Consider the following 22,563-nt stretch of genomic DNA (forward strand, 5'->3'; position numbering starts at 1 on the left):
CCACTCCACCTGTGCTGAGCCCACTGACCCTGCAAGGTTCCACCCAGCCCTCACCTCACCCATGAAGCCTCCTTAGTGTCTCTAGAAAATGCTGATGTTTCTGTGTTGTGAGGACATATAACACTTGGAACTGAAAGTGAATCTCTCCACCTTCCCATCCCTCAGTGCCCAGTCTCTAGAGGGCAAGGCAATGGCAGAGACTTTAGATGAATCCTCGTCAGAACTGTTGATTAAAAGCTGCTGTTGCACCTGAGGAAAAAGCTGTAAGGAACAATTACTCAGTTTCCCGTTCTATAAGTCTGCAGAGGACACATGGTGGAGGAAAAAAGAAAAAAAGGATTTTCTAACCTTGTGGGTGGAGATTGAACCTTGGAGATTATGAAACAGGAAATATTTCCTTCCTAGTAGAAGCTGGGGCTTCCCTGGTGGCTCAGTGGTAAAGAATCCACCTTCCAATGCAGGAGACATGGGTTCAATTCCTAGATTGGGAAGATCCCCTGGAGAAGGAAATGGCAACCCACTCCAGTATTCTTGCTGGGGAATTCCCATAGATAGAGGAGCCTGGCAGGCTCTGGTCCATGGGGTCTCAAAGAGTTGGACATGACTTAGCAACTAAACAGCAACTACAAGTAGAAGCTACTGTCTCTGAGAATTGTTTGTTCTGTGTGTGTGTGTGTGTGAGTGGACCTGTTTCAACAGGTGCAACAGTTAAAGAAACAGTCATGCCTGTAACCATTCAGATGGCAATCTGACCCATAAGGTCCTTCTGGACCCAAAGGAAAGCAGGCATCCCAAAACCTGCCCAAACTGGATGCTCGTGGGATCTGGGGGTCCGTGGATGTCGGCTAATCTAGAAGTCCGGGACCATCTCCAGGCTAGGTGATTTACCTCTGAGAAATGTACTGCGGGGGGAGGAAGGAGATGGTGGTGGCATTGTGGTCCCTTTTGATGCACAGAGATTGGGTTTTCTCAAGGGTCATTGGAGAATCCTGCTGGGGAGGTTTGATGAAAGGAGATGCTTTGAGGGGAGATATGGGAGTTCTACTCCTGGGAGCCAGGTTAGGGGCTAAATTTGCACCCCGAGGACCACCTATGTGGAGGCATTAACATTTCAGATGCTGTCCCTTTGGAGCCCAGTGAAGTCCTCTTTATTGGTTTGGCCAAAAAATCATTTGGGTTTTTTCATACTATGTTACAGAAAAACCTGGACAAAATTTTTGGTCAGCCCAATATTTAGTACTCGGCTTTATCCCTTCCCCTCCAACATTTAGTTCATTCTTTTCATTGACCTAAGTCTCATGAGCATACCTTGTACAGCTGGCCTGAGGCCACAGGGGACAGAGAAGGTCATAATGGAGGGTTCCTGGTGCGCCCCTGCCTTCTCGGGGCCTCTAGCTTCTCCACGGTCGGGTGTTCACTGTGGTGGTGTTCAGTGCCTCAGTCGTGTGTGTCTCTTTGTGACCCCATGGACTGCAGCACACTAGCCCTCCCTGTCCTTCACTGTATCTCCCGGAGTTTGCTCAAACTCATGTCCATTGTGGCAGGGATGCCATCCAGCCACCTCATCCTCTGTTGCCCCCTTCTCCTCTTGCCCTCATCCTTTCCCAGCATCAGGGTCTTTTCCAATGAGTCAGTTCTTCGCATCAGGTGGCCAAAGTATTGGAGCTTCAGCTTCAGCATCAGTCCTTCCAATGAATATTCAAGGTTGATTTCCTTTAGGATGGGCTGACTGAATCTCCTTGCTGTCCAAGGGACTGTCAAGAATCTCCTCCAGTACGAAAATTCAAAAGCATCAGTTTTTTGGCGCTCACCCTTCTTTATGGTCCAACTCTCGCATCTGTACATGACTACTGGAAAAACCATAGCTTTGACTGTTCAGTCAGTTCAGTCGCTCAGTTCTGTCCGACTCCTTGCGACCCCATGAACTGCAGCACACCAGGCCTCCCTGTCCACCACCAACTCCCAGAGTTCACTCAAACCCATGTCCATCGAGTCGGTGATGCCATCCAGCCATCTCATCCTCTGTCGTCCCCTTCTCCTCCTGCCCTTAATCCCTCCCAGCATCAGAGTCTTTTCCAATGAGTCAACTCTTCACATGAGGTGGCCAAAGTACTGGATTTCAGCTTTAGCATCATTCCTTCCAAAGAACGCCAGTACTGATCTCCCCTAGAATGGACTGGTTGGATCTCCTTGCAGGCCAAGGGACTCTCAAGAGTCTTCTCCAACACCACAGTTAAAAAGCATCAATTCTTCAGCACTCACCTTTCTTTATAGTCCAACTCTCACATCCATACATGACCACTGGAAAAACCATAGCCTTGACTAGATGGACCTTTGTTGGCAAAGTAATGTCTCTGCTGTTTAATATACTGTCTAGGTTTCCTTCCAAGGAGTAAGCGTCTTTTAATTGTAGATGCTTCAAATAAGGAAGCAAGGTGGGAGGCCCGAGTCATCTCCTGGCTCAGGTGGTGCAGGCAGAGAACCGCGCCTGCACAGGGCAGTTCCACGTATGCATCAACCAGGCTTCTCCTGAGAAGCAGAATCACGTTTGGGCAGATACACTGAAGATTTATTATGAGGGGAGGGGCCTGTGGATGATGGTGACTGAGGAGTCCTGTGGCCTGCCAACTGCAGGGTGGAGGCCCAAGGAAACTGGTGCTGTGGTTTCAGCCCACACACCTGAAAACCAGGGGAGCTCATGGTGTAAGTCCCAATGTGAGTCCCAGTGCCTGAGAGTTAGCAGCATGATACGAGAGGGCAGGAGAAGGGTGGACATCCCAGCTCAAGCAGAGAGCAAATTCACCCTTCATCCGTCTTTTTGGTCTATTCAGGCTCTTAATGGATGGCAAGAGGCCTGCCTGTATTGGTGAGAGCGATCATTTTTACTCAGCCTATTGATTCAAATGCTAATCTTTTCTGGGAACATCCTCATAGACACACCCAGAAATAATGTCTTGCTAGCTCTCTGGACATCCCTTAGCTCAGTCAAGTTGACACATGAAATTAACCATCACAGTGTAGAAGCAGATACACTGCATGACTCAGCTGAGTTGAGTAAATTTACAATCTGTGTGCTCAGTCATGTCTGGCTCTGTGAGACCCCAAGGACTGTAGCCCACCAGGCTCTTCTGTCCATGGAATTTCCCAGGCAAGAATACTGGAGTGGGTTGCCATTTCCTACTCCAGGTAATCCAGGGGATCTTCCCAACACAGGGATCAAACCCACATGTCTTGCGTCTCCTGCATTGGCAGGCAGATTCTTTACCACTGGGCCACCTGTGAAGCCCACAATACAGAATTATTCTAATATGTTCAATAATCCAATTAAACTTAATGCAGACTCAACAGTGTCACAGTGTTAATCTTCAGCTGAATTAGCATCACAGTGTTATCAGATGACGCATCATTCATGCCATCGTAAGACATCTGAGAACTTTATGCAGCAAGTTTTGGTTAAGCGTCAGTCAGTCAGTTCAGTCGCTAAGTCGTGTCTGACTCTTTGCAACCCCATGAACCAGAGCATGCCAGGCCTCCCTGTCTATCACCAACTCCCGGAGTTTACCCAAACTCATGTCCATCGAGTTGGTGATGCCATCCAACCATCTCATCCTCTGTTGTTCCCTTCTCCTCCTTCCCTCAATCTTTCCCAGCCTCAGGGTCTTTTCAAATGAGTCAGCTCTTCACATCAGGTGGCCAAAGTATTGGAGTTTCAGCTTCTACATCAGTCCTTCCAATGAACACCCAGGACTGATCTCCCTTAGGATGGACTGGTTGGATCTCCTTGCATCTCCCTTGGATCTCCAAGGGACTCTCAAGAGTCTTGTCCAACACCACAGTTCAAAAGCATCAATTCTTCAGCACTCAGCTTTCTTTATGGTCCAACTCTCACATCCATACATGACCACTGGAAAAACCATAGCCTTGACTAGACGGACCTTTGTTGGCAAAGTAATATCTCTGCTTTTTAATATGCAGTCTAGGTTGGTCATAACTTTCCTTTCAAGGAGTAAGCGTCTTTTAATTTCATGTCTGCAATCACCATCTGGAGTGATTTTGGAGCCCCCCAAAAATAAAGTCAGCCACTGTTTTCACTGTTTCCCCATCTATTTCCCATGAAGTGATGGGACCGGATGCCATGATCTTAGTTTTCTGAATGTTGGTTAAGTGTGAGGTCTGATTATTCTGAATGAACAGAGAGAGCCTTGACATCATGAATATAATTGTGACTAGCACTCTTACATAAGCAGGCCCTCTCTGAATTAGTATTATAGTAGTCAAACCACAAAGCCAAGCTGATTCAATAAACAACCAGACCCAAGGCTCTCTCACCAAACACTGCTAATTTGGTTATAGCAGAACAGTATCATTAAATTGATGTTAATTATTATTGATTTTTCAGGAATTCTTTTGAGGGATTGCAAGTTATAAATTTCCTTTGGATTTTATAAATTTTAAAAAGTTCTTCCAAGTTTTATGTTTATACATATTCAAATAACATTATAAAAAATTTTAAGTCAGATTGGAAAGTCCCTGAAAAGGCTTCCCTTTTAGAGGATTATTTATTACTCTAGTTTGAAAAAAACTAAGATTTGGGAGAAAGATCTTTGGTTTATGTTTGTGTAATTGGCGTTATAGACTTGCCTCCTATGCTTCTCCAATTAGATATAAATCTAATGATAAACTTGGGCTTCCCCAGTGGCTCAGCAGTAAGGAACTCACCTGCAACGCAGAAGACATGGCAGGAGCCGCGGGTTCAGTTCCTGGTTCGGAAAGATCCCCTGGAGAAGGAAATGCAACCCACTCCAGTATTCTCACCTGGAAAATCCCATGGACAGCCCATGCAGCTGAAAAAGAGCCAGACATGGCTTGGCAGCTAAGCAACAAGCAATGATAAACTGGGCTCATCCTTGATTTACCCCATAGCACCAGGCACAATACTGGGCATGTAATGGGGGTGGGTAAATACAGGGCTGTGTGGGAGTGATCTGGGCTCCATGAGTGGAGTGAAATTGATTGGAAATGGATTAGAAAGAAATGGAGTGAAATGTGTTCCTATCTTGCAAAATATTTTTTTCATTAAACATTAAAGGGAATTTTGCCTTATAAAGGCAAGCAAACTGAGGTTGCTTTCAAAGAGATTAGAAATTATGCAAAAGACATCACTGAAAAATTAGTATTTTCTGAAGTTCATATATGCAGAGCAAATATGTTTAAATTCTTTTCAATGTCCCTTTCATCAGCAAACATTTAATAGCATTTCCGACATCTGGGTTGTTTGTGGGGACCAAGATAATAGAAATCATTGACTCTCAAAGAGCTCAAAATCCCATAGATCGTAGGGCAGCATCAGAGGTGCAAACTTCAAAGAACATTATTTCTCCTCTATTTCTCATTAAATACTTTATGTTCTGGGAAAATGCCATAGCCAGGCTGTAAGTTCGGATATGTACAAGGGCCTTTGTGTCTCCCATGGTGCTTAATACAGAGGAGCTGCTCAGTCAATACTTATGAAGTAAAAAGGTCTTTAAACTTGACAAAAGGGAAGATAAAAAACCCCAATAATCTCCAAGAGTCCTGCCCACGTACATCCATACAGCTGCCATATGTCCTAGTACACGCCTCTACTCCTGAGTATACACACCCAGACACATACACTCTTTCTTTGTTTGCAGGGCAGTGGGATGGTCTGAAGTAGAACAGTAGAATGGGGAGGTGATGTGAAGCGGTGTCCTTAGAAGACCTTCCCTGCATCTGGAAATCTGACCTGACCGGCTCAGAGCGGGTAATCCAATCCTGGTCACATTTTCAGTGGGTTCTCAGATATCGACAGCCTTCCTGATACGTACCCAGGCCTGAATTTCCCCCTGGGCTAGCCCAGGCCACCAGATCATTTCAGGTCTTTTATTTATTTATTTATTTTTTTAGGTCCTACCCTGTGGCATTTGGGATCCTAGTTCCCCAACCAGGGATCGAACCTGTGCCCTTTGCATTGGGAGCACAGAATCTTAGCCACTGGACCACCAGGGAAGTCCCTGGCCGGCCATTTCAGTGCAAGAATGGAGCTTCTGTGGGTGGGGCTTGACTGCAACCCACATGCCTGCAGAGGGGTCCACTACCCAGCATTAGTTAGGGACCAAGCTGGCCCTGGCAGGCCCTAGGGCCCCCAAGGGTGGGCTCAGTGCCCTTTTCTAGGATGTAAATAGGGCAAAAGGGGGAGTCCAGCTTCCATCCACAGGAACTCCAGGGCTTTGGGTCACGACAGGTGGCAGGGCAAAACCGCCTGAGGGCCCGGGAATCTGAGTTTTAAACAAGATCCGCAGGTGATTCTGAAGTGCTCTCAAGCTGGAGGACTGCTGAGTGCGCTAAGAGCACCCGTGCTGTTGGTCCTCCCACCCTGCTGAGGTTCAGAGTTGCTCCTTTCCCCTGGTGAAGGCCATCCTGAGATGCCACCCTGGGGACTGATCTGTGGCCCACTAACCTCCCTCTGCCACCAGACCAGTCCCTGTCGGCTGCTGCTGTGGCCTTTCAGGCCATTCAGGTGGGAGCTGCTCTGACGTTTCTGTTTCACTCTCCTGATTGAGAATGTCTTAGTCACCACCAGAGCCTCCCTGTTCCCCCCTGGCCTCCTCCCTGCCTCTGCAGCTGGCGGCTGCACCTTCCTTTTCTTTTGCAGCCATCACATGTCTGCCATGGAAAGAGAAAAGGCTGAAAGTAGCTTCGATATTGTATCTCTTGCCTGTGTTGAGAGTTGTGAGTCTCGTCCAGATCAAGGGCTCTGCTATCCATACTGGCAGGTCGAAGGCCAAATGCCAAGGACTCTCTTCTCCAGTATCAGCTCAGAAAGAGGGCGATTAGAAAAAGGAAACTGGGGCTTCCCTGGCTGTCCAGTGGTTAAGACTTCATTTTCCAGTGCAGGGGGTTTGGGTTCCATCCCTGCTCAGGAGCTAAGATTCCCAGGTGCCTCATGGCTGAAAACCAAAACATAAAACAGAAATAATAATGTAACAAATTCAAGAAAGACTTTAAAAATGGTCCATATCCAAAAAAAAAAAAAAGGGAAGAAAAAGGAACCTAAGAATTTTCTCTGTCCTGTCCTCTCCCCTTCCTTCTGATCCTCCCCTCAGCATCACATCACTGCGTCCTGGACCTGACATGAATCTAGAATGCAAGTATGACAAAAGTTCTGTTGCCCAAGGGTGCAAGTAGCTTTATCTTCTGTCCCTAGGCTGGTCTTATACCCTTAAAATCCAAGCCCCCTTCCTTGTACCTTAAAGCTGGTGGAGAGATTTGGCACCATTGGGTTCTTAGTTCAATGTGCTTGACACTCCATAAATAATGATTATTATTCTGAAAGGCAAATCCAGCCATCGCAGAAAAAACTAACCTGATAACGAGGAAGACAGAAATCAGCCAAATGAGGCTTTCCTCCTGTGGGCTGGATAAGTCCCTTACTTTTAGCACAATATTTTTCTTTTTCCGATCGGGCCTCCTGAGCGGTTGGATTTCGTTGTGGTTTCACCCAATTGAGTCCCTAGTGCAAGCTCTGCTCGGGCAGTCATTTCTAACACTGGCTTCATTCGGTGATGAGGATCATTCAGGGAGCTTTAATAAAGTAGTTTCTTCCTTGTTGAGACTCCAGTTCAGTCAGTCTGGGATGGAGCCCTGGCATCTGCGTCTTTCTTTGTGATGATTTAGGGAACCACAACCCTACACCATGCTAAGTGTTGTGGGGATACAAAGGGTCATGACCCTGCTATTGCCTTTGAGGAGCTTACGGTCTTGTTGGGGATGGGTATTTAGACACTCAGCAGCATTTCGTTCTATCAAGCTCATAAGAATAATGTAGAGCCCGTGTTGGAAGAGAAGATGGAGAGGGCAGGATTGCGGTGGGTGTTTCCACAGTGTCTCTGTGTGCGTGTTTAGCTGTGAATTTCGTCCATTGATATTTTCCTGCCCCTTAATCGGTCCTTTGTTTTGTTGAGGATTGGAGGTAAGAATGCAGACTTGTAAATTCTTGAACTAGGAGAGTTATCTAATCCAAATGCCTTTGAAGACACTGAATTCCAGAGAGATGACATGATATGCCAGAGGTCACACGGAGGTCCTGGCAGAGCTGGAGGGGAATCTTGGGCTCAAGCTAGAGCATCTGGCATCCAGGGAGAGATAAGGACTAGCCACCACAAGCAACTTCCTCTTGAGAAGGGGCATGGTAGACAGATTTGTTACAGAACCCATTATGAACATATCACCAACCTCGCTCAGTGGTCCCACAGCACTCCCGCACTTGGGGCTTCATTTCTGCCCACCCCCACCTCTTGCAGGTGTCGAGCTGAGGAAATTCACAGGAAGGGCTCTTGGACTCAGGCAGTTAGAGCCGATTTGCCACCTGTAATGATTGCTAAGTACATCTTACATTGGGGTTCTAAAGCCATCCCAAGGCCTCTGGGGTCTAGGACCTACAAGGCTGGAAGGGTATCCCCCTCTGATCTGTAGTCCTCCTGTTTTGGGAAAATCTAGTTAAATAGTCACAGAAACATTGAAACAGAGAGAGTGCTTATATTTGGATCAGCTGTCAGTAAACGTCTAGGGGACAGGAGAGAAGCTAGAAGGAAAAGTCGTCTCAGGGATAAGGAATGAAGTAGGAGTGGAGAGTATGGAAAAGAACAAGCCCCGATGTTTCTGGAAGCTGAGACAACTGTTTCCCTTCTGTCTCTGGTGACAGGGGAGGCAGTGTTAGGACATGGGCTTTCTCTTTTGTAGCTTTTTCTACGTAGGCTGGGATTCTCTTCATCACCTCCTCCACCAACCTGCTGTGGTCTTCAGTGATGTGACTGAAAACAACACCAAAGCAATATACACGAGGGAGGGCTCTGTTGCCCCTTATATTTCTGTTGGATTATGGACTTGATGTTTTTCAGCTTTGTAACGTATGTGGTGGTGTGTGTATATACGTATTCAGTTGTGTCTGACTCTTTATGGCCCTGTGGACTGTAGCCTACAAGGCTCCTCTGTCCTTGGAATTTTCCAGGCAAGAATATTGGAGCAGGTTGCCATGTTCTACTCCAGAGGATCTTCCCAACCCAGGGACTGAACCCGCATCTCCTGCATTGGCAGGCAGATTCTTTACCCCTGAGACACCTGGGAAGTGCTTTGTAACATATAATACTGTAATTAACATCTCACCAGGTCCAGAGGATAAAAGGAATTGGTCTAGCTGTAAAAATCAAGGAGACGTAGGAATCAGAGACAAGGAAAGCAAACAGGCATCTCTATGTACTAACTAGAGGATTTTTCCTCTCCTGGTACTTGAATGTATGCAGAAGGGCAGTATTGCTAAGATAAAGCTATTTATGAATTATTCCTCCCTCTTCCTGCCATATTTCCTGCTTTGAGCTTGCAGAAAGAGATCTGTGAGGACTTAGCTCGCTCTCTCCCTTCAAGTCAATTTTTTTTTTTCCAGCTGAAGACACTGGAAGGCACCCAACTCTCAGAAAATGCTAAAGGACCCCCAATTCAGGAGCCCAGAAAACACAGCATCTAGCCAGCCTTGCTCCAGGCTGCTTTGACCTTGTGGGTGGTTAACTGGGCTTCTGCCTTGTACCAGGAACTATTTGTCCATGCAGCTCCCCTTCCAGGAGCTGGTTTCCGTCTTATTGTCTCTTTCTAGAATTTCTGCCCTGTTCTCTTACCTGCTAATCCTGTGTCGGGGACTCTGAGGAGTTCTTGTCAGTGCTTCTCAGTGTCTGGGGTCCTGTCCCTGAAGCCAGCTCCTCTGGCCAGATCTCTTGGCTCTTGCACCCTGCTGACAATCTAGGTGGTTCTATTATGATTTGGGGGAGCCATTTAGCATCTGTGGTGGGCTGAATAATGGCCCCGAAGATGTCCATGGCTTAATCCCTGTACCTTTGAATGAATAGGTTGGGTTACATGGCAAAGGGAACTTCACAGATGTAATAAAGGATTGCATATTTTAAAATACAGAGTATTTCCTTTGTACTTAAAAAAAGGCTTTTCATTTTGTATTGGGGTATAGTCGATTGACAACGTGGTGACAGTTTCAGGTGAACTGTGAAGGGACTCAGCCATACGTATACATGTATCCATTCTCCCCCAGACCCCCCTCCCACCCAGGCTGCCGTATAGCACTGAGCAGAGCTCCCTGTGCTGTACAGTAGGTCTTTGTTGGTTATTCATTTTAAATACAGCAGCGTGTACCCGTCTAATCCCAAGTTGAACTCAGGTGAGCCCAATATTACTCATCAAACTCCCAGTTTTCTGGGTTCATCACCCCTCTCCCAAGTGTATCATTATTTCTCCTATTGCCTCATGTTCTTCTAACCCAGTAACTTTCTGTTGTTGCTAAAGATGGGCAAGGATTACTGTGAGATGAACTGCTTGTGATGACAGCTATTATTTCATGAATGCTTATTGTGGTCCATTAGCTTTACAACCATCACTTCATTTCCTAAACACAATAACCACGTGAAGGAGTGGTTATTGCCATCATTTTGCAGATGAGGACACTGACATTAAAGCTGAGAGAGGTTGAGGGTCTTGCCCTGGGTTGTACGTTTGTTAAGTAACTGGGAAAAGAAAGTGAAAGTGTTAGTCATTTATTCATGTCCGACTCTTTGCAACCTCATGGACTGTAGCCCGCCAGGCTCCTCTGCCCATGGAATTCTCTAGGCAAGAATACTGGCCATTCCCCTCTCCACGAACCCAGGGTCTCCTTTATTGCAGGTGAGTTTTTTATTGTCTGAGCCACCAAGTTATTTTGATTTCAAGGCCTATGTTTCCAAACACTGGATCTACTTCCTTCCACAGTTAGGAAGGACCTGTAAACCCTCAAAGGATTTACTTTTGCTCATCATCTGCGTTTTGGAAAAGCAACTGTTCTGATTTTAAGCAGACGACCACACTTTCTTTGATCTCCTTCCTTGAAGAGGTGGAGCTTAATTTTCCTCCTTCTGCCTGGGGCTGAGCCTGGTGTCTTGCTTGTGATGAATAGCATACGGTGAAGTGGTTATGTGTGACAGCAGCTAGGTCACAGAAGGCACTGGGGCTTCTCACCTGCTCTCTTTTCTCGGATTGCCTGCTCCCTCTGAGGGAAGCAGGCTGACAGGTTGTGAGCTGCTGTCTGGAGAGCTCCACATGGCAAGGAACTGAGGCCTCCAGCCAACAGCCAGGGAGAAAGCAAGGCCGGCCAACAACCGTGTGACTGAGCTTGGAGGGGACACTTCACTCCAGATCACTGTGGCCCGTCTGCAGCAGCAGAAACCTCCCCAGAGACACACCCAGCCAGAACCCCCAGCTAAGCCCCTCCCCGATTCCGGACCCGATAATTAACGCTGGTTGCTTTAAGCTGCAAAGTTTTGGGATTAACTTGCTATGCAGCAAAAGAAAGCCAATAGAGGGAGTATGCTTGTTCTCCTTCTGCTGATGAGCCTCAGAATTAAACTTTCATGGGTCACAGATATTAGAAGGGAAAGCACCTTTGGGAGATGAAATAGTTCAACCTGCTTGCATCTGCTGTAAGACAGACACAGTCATATTTAACTTCACTGGGTGTTTGTGAGAATTAAGTGAAGAGGCAGGAGGAGTATGTCTAAGTGTTTGAATTGAGTGAGCAAGTGGTCAGTGAAAGCCGTGCTCCCTACTCTGGGTGAGGGCACTGGGGCCCAAGAGATGAGGGGACCAGGCAGGGCCCCAGAGCTCAGCAGCTGAATCCTAAAAGCAATTCCCAGGGCATCCCCTCAGTGTCCCCTCTCCTCCTACCCCTTTCCCCACCACTTCTCCGCCTCTTCCTTGTCCACCAAGTGGAGTGAAGGCATCAATGAGCCACGTAGACGATGTTTGAGGGGTGTGAGCAAGGTGTGTGGGAAGGCGTGGAGGGAGAAAGCTGTCCAGGGGCTGTGCTGTGTGATGACGTTGCACTTGGTCCCTGAAAGTCAAAGGAGTTGCTGGAAATTCTCAAGGCAGTTGTGATGGGCTGAAGCCGGAAGTTAAGGAAGGTGAGGCTGGCAGTCAGGATGGAGCAGAGCGGGAGGAGGCTGGCAGCCGGGATGCTGATGACGTGGGCAGCCCAGGTCCCACCCAGCCCTGTGCCCGTTTGTCACCCCAGCCCCTGGTACAGTCACCTTGCGCACAGCAGGCGCCTAATAAATGTGTTGTCCTGGCTGTGAGTCACTCTGCTGCCCCATCTCCAATATGCCTCCTCTCTCAGGTCCCAGGTCTTCAAAATGTAGCTCAGATACACCCTCTCCATGCGTGGTATTGGCACGGCTTTCTCAGATCCACAGAAGAGTTCACCCTGGACTCACTCTGCTTTCTCATCCATCTCCCTCTCCCAAGAGCGCAGGGGCTCCGAGTCGTGAACAGACCCAGCTTGCCCATCTGGGTCTTATCTCCACTTCACGCTTTGATTCTTCCCTGTCCTCTGTAGGTCTTTGACCTTCTCACCGGTGAGCACTTGGGTGTGGGCTGCTTGGGGGGTGGTGGCTGGCAGAGGGGTGGGGCTTTGCTGCCTTGAAATGCTATCGTGTGTGTGTGTGTGCATGCGTGCACGTGTGTGCGTGGACTGAGTCATGTCTGACTCTGCAACCTCATGGACTGTAGCTTGCCTGGCTCCTCTGTCCATGGGACGTGCTAGGCAAGAATACTGGAGTGGGTTGACATTTCTCCTCCAGCGGATCTTCCCGACTCAGAGATCAAACCCGTGTCTCTTGCATCTCGTGCACTGGCAGGTAGATTCTAGGCCCCCTGGGAAGCCCAAAGGCTATCATGTTAACGTTGTAAAAAGCCTTTCATGTCAAATGTCTGTGTGTGAAGTCAGGTGTTTGCAACACAGAGGGGTCAGTGCGTCACCCGAGCCTCGCAGGGGTGGGCAGCTGGTGCATTACCCTGGCTGGGAAGAGCAGTGTCTGAGGCGAGCCTGGGCCACGGATGGCTTTGGCCGTGCCCAGCCCAGTCGGTGTCCCACACAATGGCATTCTTCTCTGTCTGAAGATTTCATTCTGGACTCTTGGTGGCCCAGTCCCTCCTCAGTGGGCTTGCATCTTACATGTCATCCTAAGTCATCAGATAACGTAAAAGTCTCAGATTCAAAACTGTCTTTGAAAAATCTCTGCTGTTACTGTGAAACTATTATGTGTGTAAAATCCTGGGCCAAATTATGTGACATGTAATGACCAGCGTATAAAATATAGGGACGAGTGCAAATTCAATATCACAGTGTTTAATGGAGAACCTCTGCCAAAGAGAAGGACTTTTCAACACAGCAGCCCTGCTCTTAGGGGGACCAACTATCCAGCTTGCCAAGAACCGTCCTGGTTCTCATGCCACCAGTTCTGTGTCTCAGGAGACCCCCAGGTCCCTGGCAAGCAGTTGGTCACCCCCACATCAGTGTTGAGAGCCACTCACATTGTAAGAGGCCTTGTGGGCACCAGGGCCGATGGTGGGCTTTGCGTGTCCCGGTGGCCTGTAACTCCTTTTTCTCTCTGCGTCCCCCCACCCACAGTGCATGTACCACCCATAGAAAATGCCCTCAGCCTCCTGGTGTACTAGAAAAGCAGCAAAAAGACAGGTGTTGCTATTGCTGAGTCCTTGATCTCACTCATATAGCAGAAAGTCAAGGTGTGTGTGTGAGTGTGTAGGGGCAGAGTGTGGTGAACCAAGAAGCAGCTACTGACAAGTGTCAGATTCCCTTCCCTACGTGGCTCATTCCCAACTGCAGACGGGTGAAGTTGGCACTTCCTGGCTGGGCTTGCTCCTGCAGTTGGGATGGCTGCTGGCAGCAATCAGCCAGTCCTGGGGACATGCGTCCCTGTCAGATCTTAAATGGGACAGGGAACAGGGGACTGAGAGCCGCTCCCTGTGTTTGGTTGGGACTTACACTCTTAACTTGGTGTTGGTATCAGTGACTTCTTGTCAAACCCCTGCCTTTTCCTCTGTGTTGGAGTTGCTTGGACAAAAGTTCACTTGGAAAGGTTTATTCTTCCTTCTTCTCTATCTGGAGTTGTTTAGAACCAACTGGTTGACGGCAAGAAGATTTTGACAGGGGAGAAACATCTAGTTTTGCCAAACAGCTTTTGTGGGGCGGGACCAAGCCACTTCCATATCTGCAGAGGCGGGCAGAAGCGAATACATTTATGTGTTGTTCCTTCTCTGATCTCCCAACAGTTAAGGAAGGGCGTTTAAGCAATGCAAGGAATCAGGAGTTTGCCAGGGGTCTAACAGTGGGTAAGATAGGACCAGTGCAGAAGCCAGGGACAGGGACAAGTGAGACACGCAGCCCTGAGAGTGCCCACCACCCTGCTAATGTTTCTCCTGGGAGAAAATAGGGGAGCCCAGAGTGTGCATGCCAGCCCCTTTTCGCCTCTTTCCACTGAGAAACGGCTCTGGGAGAGCCCCTGGGGTCTTCATTGCTCACACCAGTGGTATTACAGGCCTGGCCATCTAATTAGTGTGTATTTTGTTTTGGGCCGGTTTATATGTAATTAGGTGTTTTTTTCATTATCTTGAGAAATCAGGAGAAGCATCTAAAAGCCTTCTTCTGTATATGGGCCTACAGGATCCAGGCGTGAAGGTGGTGGGGGCATTCACAGAGGAAGGGAGACAGGCTCCAGGCACTGGCAGAGGAGCAGGGCTTCATGGCCGTGTTTGTTTCAGGGCAGAGGAGACGGTGAGGATTACTCTAGCTCCGTGCTGTGTGTTATCTTTGGGGCCAACTCGAGCTTCAGGTGTGGTTGGATGGCACTGCTCATACATATCCAAGTTTCCATATGCTGCTCCAACTCTTGAGATTCCCTTGGATAGCAAGAAGGTCAAACCAGTCAATCCTAAAGAAATCAACCCTGAATATTCACTGGAAGGACTGATGCTAAAGCTGAAGCTCCAATACTTTGGCCAGCTGATGTGGAAAACCGACTCATGGGAAAAGACCCTGATGCTGGGAATGATTGAAGGCAGGAGGGGAAGGGGACGACACAGGATGAGATGGTTGGATGGACATGAATTTGAACAAACTCTGGGAGATAGTGAAGGATAGGGAAGGCTGCTGTGTTGCAGTCCATGGGGTTTCAGAGTTGGACACGACTTAGCAACTGAACAGCAACAACTCCATCGCACCATGTTCCATAAAAACTGCCCACAGGACTCCATAGTCCCGGCAGCTCCCTGGGAGCATCTCATCTTGGCACCTAACATGGATTCTAATCAGATGTGTGTTTGTCTTACTTGCTGAATGCTGTCTGCTTTTTACACTGAAGTCCAGTGAGAGAAGGACTATAGCAGTTTGACTCAGCATTGTAACTCCAGAACCTAACACAGTGCGGGGCTTAACGTATGTGTGTTGTAAATATTTACTGAATAAATAATTGTTCTTTCCCATGAGGTTCTTTCAGGGAGGCTGGTGGAGCTTGCCAATGCTTATGCCCACGTGTGAGTGAATATTAAACAGAAGACACAAGAACACCTATTTCACTTTTGGAGAGTGTGGATTGTATCTGGTGATTTTTTGTTTTTTTCAGTCCCTCTTGATCTCCATTAATGAGCTTAGTCTATGAGGTAGAAGAGTCTGGAAGTTGTTTGCCTTTCTGTGCTGTACATAGTTGTGTCTGACTCTTTGTGACCCTATGAACTGCAGCCCACCAGGCCCCTCTGTCCCTGGGCATTCTCCAGGCCACAATATTGGAGTGGGTTGCCATTCCCTTCCCCAGGGGATCTTCCCATCCCAGGGATAGAACCCAGGTCTCCTGCATTGCAGAAGGATTCTTTACTGTCTCAGCCACCAGGGAAGCCTGTTTGCCTTTCAGTCCTTTTAAATGAGCTGCAGAAGGAGGTGGTTCTGGGGACAGGGAGTGGGGAGAGGGGGTCTGGCCAGCTGAGAACAGGTTGGCTCAGACGAGATCCTTCCAGGCTCATTAAAGATCGTTTGCTTCCAGGCCCTGTGGCTTCCCCTCCAGACGAGAAGAGTGGCAGGCCGACTAGCACCTGAGAATTCAGAAAGTGAAGTGAAAATGACTCAGTCGTGTCTGACTCTTTGTGATCCCGTGCACTTTTTCTGTTGATGGAATTCTCCAAGCCAGAATACTGGAGTGGGTAGCCGTTCCCTTCTCCAGGGGATCTTCCCAGCCCAGGAATTGAACTGGGGTCTCCTGCATTGCAGGTGGATTCTTTACTAGCTGAGCTACCAGGCCTCCAAATTAGGCCGATGAGCAGAGGCTTGCATTGAAGGGGAAGGAGTGAGGTGGGAGAAGTCACACCTGTGCCCTCCTCTCATCTGCCAGGCAGGAGACAGAAGCCTCAGATCCCAGCCACAAATAGACCTCGGTCATCAGCCACACTCACAGGCCCTGCCATGGGCACCTTGCCCTCTGAAGGGCTCTCTCTCGGCCTCACTGGCCGCCTGGCATCACGGATCACTGTTTCTAGGCAGGCTGTGTGAGGAACAGGATCTCACACCCTCTGCGGTGGCTGCTGAAGGCCTATCTAACAGTGGAATAAGTTGAAATTGGAGGCCCTTAAGCCCACACTTGCCTCTCATCCCTTAAATAGAAAAAAGGCAAATCACCCATGGAAAATAGCCCTTCTCCTGCTCTAATGGAAGGCTTCCTGGGGATCACGATGTCTGTGCTGACAAGCGATTCACCAAATTGATGCTTTTCCAGCACGGCTTTGTCTTTGTGCTAAAACAGTGTCAAACTGTACATTTTAGTAATGAGTCACCAATGTGGCTTCTGAGCCCTCTTGCAGGGATGAATGATTAGACAAAAGCATAATTTGAGACTTTTCTCAGTGGGGGAGGTTGTGGTACTTATGGCAGGATTAGGTACTTACAGAGGGTCTGTGGTTCATATCGATATCAGAATTGGATCAGGATGAACCAAGCTCAGGGGAGATGTGAAAAGCAAGAAGAAAAAGGAACCGACAGTTTTGAGGCCTTGAAGGCGCAGACATTGTCTGAGCAGTTTGTGAAGAATGACTTCATTTTGTCTGTGATTGTCCTTGATCCTTTTGGGAGCCTGGCCTCCATCTACCTGGCATGGGAGCAGGAGGCAGAATCTGTCCAGAAAAGGAGCTTTAGGATGTTTAGAGTGTCAGTTCAGTTGGGGAAGCAACAGGCTCAGCTCTGAGATGACTCCAGAAGTCACAACTCAGTGTGCCAACTTGGCCACAAGGCTCAACAGTTACACGGGCTCGGCAACTGGGCTGCAGCTCGGTGGGGAGGAGAAACACCTGGGATTTCTCTTCCTCCTTCAGAGCAGAGGTCCTCAAACGAGCCGGCACCAGCACTCCGAGTTTCTGATCTGGGGGTGGGGCTGAGAATTTGCTTTTCTAACCAGCTCCCAGGTGCTGCTGCTGCTGGTAGTCCAGGGACTACACTCAGAACCTCTGCTCTGGAGAACCTTCGTGAAGGAGCCCCGGCTCAACCCTTGTAAAGGGCCAGGTTTTCTGGGGGAGGGGCTGCTCCTCGCCAGAGTTCGGTGGTGAAGTCCTTCAGGCCTCCCTCCCCGCCAGGCCCGCCTCCACCGTCCCTCCTACTGAACCGGCTACTGAGTGCAGGGACAACAGCGGATACTCTTCTCCTTCCGATGTTTCATAATTCAGTCCTCTCAGCACTTTGCAAAGCCTTTTTCCCCCCTCTTTTATTAAAATAAAAAGGATCCTGGTGTCCTTGAAGACAGATGCCCGTTTAGTTTTGCTTTGGGGTTGGGGGGTGGCTTTGAGCTGCCTATCAAGCAAACATCTTAGGGAGCCTGGTCTCTTCCGTGTCTGGCAGGGGAGCAAGTGAACCAGCAGTTACTCTGCTCCCAAAGGCCAGGACCCCCGTGTCAGGAGCCCTGGGCCACCTGACCGCTCCTGTCCTGAAACCTAATGTTCTACATCAGCAGCCCAGCAGAGGCTAATGAAGGTCGGCGTCAGGCTCAGGGAGGCTCTCGGCAGATGTGTATTTCATAGACAGATGGAGTAAGGGAGGAAGTGGGAGGTTGTGTGTGTGTGTGTGTATGTGTGTGTGTTGGGGGGTGGTCTCCTATTCTCCTGTCTGGAAGGAAAGTCTCTTCTATAACAAGAGATTTATTTCCAAGCCCTACTTCCACAAACTGACGCTCCTGGCCAGAAGGGCAAAGGTCATTATTAAGAGTAGGGGTTCCCCACTTCCAAGTCTCCTTTATAAACAGGGCATAACGAAAGCCCCAGCCTGGAAGGGAGGGGACCCTTTGAAGGTTTAGCCCCAGGTTGGGTGCGAGGCCAGTGCGTCATGCTTTGTGGCCGCTCTTCCTCTGAATTTAAGGCTCTACACAGGCTTCTTCCCCTGGGGACTCAGATGTGCTTGGGAACCGGGTCTTCTTCTCATTTCTGAGCAGGACGGAGGCTGACGTGGCAGGAGCACTGGAACCCGAGCAGCCGCACCAGGCTGCTAAGACTCCCAAGTGAGGCCTGACTCTGAAGCCTCCCTGCAAATCACTGCAGGTCCCTCTAGAAAAGCCAGGCCCCGCCCCCACAGAGCCTGGGGATGCCTGGGAACCTGAAGCCACGCCCCCTCGTCCCCTCCTCGCCTCCGGCCTCATCTCGCACTTCGCGATGCTTTCAGGGCCAGTGCCCTTGCTCTGTTGGTTTTCTCCTGGTGGCAGGTGGGAGAGAGGACCACGTGAGCTTGTGAGGGACCATCCCCAGCCACTACCCACATCCTCCTCTCGGCACGCAAGAACTGAGAGGCCCTGGACATTCCAGGGGCGCGTACGCGCTGCGGTCCTGGTGTGACGTTTGACAACTTTCTCCTCTAGGTATTCTGCGTCTCAGGTGGCCGCTTCTCAGGCCAGCTCTGCCCTCTGGATTCTTCTCTCAGATTCCATATCAACGAGCTTCATTTCAAAATGGGCCATCTTTTATCCCAGTCCTTCATGTCCATCCATTCAGGGTAACTACGGAGTGCTTCCTCTGCTGGTCAAACCTATGTCGTGCATGAAGCTGGACCTAAGTCGTGGGCCCACCAGGCACATAGTTGGCGATGACACAGTGAGTTTCTGGCTCTCATTGCGCCACGTGCCTCATACCCAGATGGCAGTGGCCTGGGGGTTTGGCCTGCCTGCCTCCAGCGTGGAGAGGTATACGGCAAGGTGGTAGCTGCCCCACCCACCAAAGGGAGGGAACCGGCCGTGACTGTCTCTGTTGAGAAGCAAATGCTGCTCCACACTTAAGCCCATGGTGAGCACTCACGTTCCCGGGCTTCTCTCTGGGTATCACCTATTTGGGAGAGATTTTGATTCTCTGAAAAAAAAATTACCTTAATCATTTTCTGTGCAGGGACATGGTAACACCAGCCTGTAAGTGAGCCTCCCAGCTGACCTGTGGATGGGTGTGAAGGAGGACTGGAGCCTTGGAGAACCAATACTCTCATCTTTACTGCCCCTGGCTTTGTCCAAGATTGACCAGATGTCCAGCCATAGGAAGTAAGCAAGTGCTTTCTTCAGTCTTCTTTCCAAAGGGTCAGCAGGGATGTTTGAGGACCTCCTGCTGGGTGTGGGAGGCACCAACAAGCCTACGGCCTCAGATATTTTGATACAGGCCTGAGACTCCCCACTCCCCACGGTCCCACACTGCCGAGAATCACTGTGAATAGCGATGTTCCTCACAGGGACGTGATGTGCTTGTGAACAACTCAGGGGCAGAAGAAAGGGAGAGGAAACATTGTCTGCCGGCTTTCATTCATTCACACATTCATTTGTCTCTGAAACACCTATTGAGCCCCTGCTAGCTGTCTGGCTCTCTTGGGCACTGGAATATTGACAGGAAGAGTAGGCTAAGAGGATGCACCTGTTGGCATCCTTGGGAAGCTTGCCATCAACAGGAGCCTGTGAGAATCTGATCAAAGGGCAAAGGGGGCAATGACCCCTCTGTTAACTTTGGAAGCTGCCACTGTCTCTGGGGACCCAACTCCACATAAGGTGCTTGAAGTCAGGAGTGTTCATGGTGCCTCTACCAGAGGTGCTTCACTCATTTGACCAGAGATAGGCGCTCAGAAACCTGGGTTGTGAGTTTAATTTTCAGAGATTAACAGGTGACTGATTGAAAACCATTCAGAGGCAGGCATCTTGCAGATTACGTCCTTGGTTCTGGGCTCAGGTAACCCCGGTGGCTCAGCTGATAAAGAATTTCCCTCAATGCGGCAGACCCAGCTTCAATCCCTGGGTGGGGAAGATTCCCTGGAGAAGGGAATAGCAATCCACTCCAGTATTCTTGCCTGGAGAGTTCCACGGACAGAGGAGCCTGGTGGGCTACAGTCCATGGGGTCGCAAAGAGTCAGACATGACTGAATGACTATCACTTTTGCTTTTGAACCCTACACACTCCGAGAAAATAAACAACTCAAGTGCAAGTTATAGAGGTGAACTGAAGGTTAGAGTGAGGTATATCCAGGAAAGTTAGCAGATGCAAAGAGGCTTCCCCAAATGGTGTTGGTATTGATACCCCTGCTCAGAGTCTAGGGTCTGCCTCCAGCCTCATGTGCTCAAAGCATGGATCAAGAGCAGATCCGATGCTTAGAAAAGATTTGCTCTAGCCAAATCTATAGGCTTGTGAATCAACTCAGAATGCCATTTCCTTGATTTGTACTGAAAAACACAACTGTTGTCCAAGTAAAACATGTGGTAATGGCCTGTATCTGTCTCTTTCTATAGAACAATCTTTAAGGCAGTTGTCAACGGTAGATCATTTGGTGAGTTTGAAATCAGAACAAAGGGACCTGGTTAGATGGCTTTGCTATTTAATAACATTAAATTGTGAGAACCTGGTCAATCATAGTTATATGTAAAATACATGGTCACTGGCTCTGATGGACTTGAAATGGGCAGGGCATCACTCCTGAACACATCTTGGGTAGGGGTTGCCAACCCCATTTCTGATGGCCTATTCTTGCTTCATCTATGTGATGGCTTTCAGTCCTGTCTTATAGGTTTGAGAGTCATTTTATTTCTTTCAAGAGACTGTGTCTCTCCACTATGGTTCTTAGAACTTATGGTTTAACTTATAATGACAACCTTATATCCTTTTGAACATTTTGTCCACAGTTCAGTTCAGTCGTGTCCAACTCTTTGTGACCCTATGGATTGTAGCACACCAGGCTTCCCTGTCCATCACCAATTCCTGGAGCTTGCTCAAACTCATGCCCATCGAGTTGGTGATATCATCCAACCATCTGCTCCTCTGTCATCCCCTTCTCCTCCTGCCTTCAATCTTTCTCAGCATCAGGGTCTTTTCCAATGAGTCAATTCTTCACATCAGGGGACCAAAGTACTAGAGTTTCAGCTTCAGCTTCAGCTTCAGTCCTTCCAATGAATATTCTGGACTGATTTCCTTTAGGATGGACTGGTTGGATCTCCTTGCAGTCCAAGGGACTCTCAAGAGTCTTCTCCAACATACAGTTTTGCTGCTGCTGCTAAGTCACTTCGGTCGTGTCTGACTCTGTGCGACCCCATAGATGGAAGCCCACCAGGCTCCCCCATCCCTGGGATTCTCCAGGCAAGAACACTGGAGTGGATTCTTTGGTGCTCAGCTTTTCTTTTGTCCACAAGTACTCCCAAACAAGGAAAAATTATGGGCCATCCTCAAGCACAAAACCCAGCCCATTGATCACTGATATTAGACATGGGTCACAAATTCTTTCTCTTGTTCATGGTAGAATTTTTTTCAATAAAGTAAAGAAGTCTGACTTATCCTAATGTATTTTTAAATAATGTTTTATATTACTATGTCATCAGAGATATTTCTTTTGGGATGCTGAATGAAATGAAGTTATTGTTCTTTGTTGTTTGTAAACTAGGAAAATTCTTGGATAATGCTCTTGGAAGGGAAGGGCTTCCCTGGTGACTCAGACAGTAAAGAATCTACCTGTAACGCAGGAGACCTGGGTTTGATCCCTGGGTTGGGAAGATCCCCTGGAGGAGGGCATGGCAACCCACTCTGGTATTCTTGCCTGGAGAATCCCATGGACAGAGGAGTCTGGCGGGCTATAGTCCATGGAATCGAAAAGAGTTGGATACAATTGAGTGACTAAGCCACAGAGCTTGGAAGGGGAAAGGTGGTATGAAAGTGAAAAGTGAAAGCCACTCAGTTGTGTCCGACTCTGCAACCCTATGGACTATACAGTCCATGGAATTCTCCAGGCCAGAATACTGGAGTGGGTAGCCTCTCCCTTCTCCAGGGGATCTTCCCAACCCAGGGATCGAACCAGGGTCTCCTGCATAGCAGGCGGATTCTTTACCGACTGAGCTATCAGGGAAGATAGCTGGTTTCTCTGAGGAGCTGGAATAGAAATGCTCAGACATCTATTAGCATGGGGGAATATGAAGAATTTGCAGGAACCAGCTGATGAAGCTATTGCAAGCCCTGTGATAGAATCTGAACTTTACCTTGAGTGCAATGGGAGACCATTTGTAGGTTTACAGGGAAGGGTGTAGCATTATCTGAGTGGTTTCCTTCAGTTAGCACATGGAGAACAGGTTGGAGAGAATGGAAGCAAGACCAGAGGGAAGGAGCCTTGCTAAGAGACCTGCTATCACCTGG

This window comes from Oryx dammah, unplaced genomic scaffold (genome assembly GCF_014754425.2).
Source record: "Oryx dammah isolate SB20612 unplaced genomic scaffold, SCBI_Odam_1.1 HiC_scaffold_18, whole genome shotgun sequence".
NCBI lineage: Eukaryota > Metazoa > Chordata > Mammalia > Artiodactyla > Bovidae > Oryx > Oryx dammah.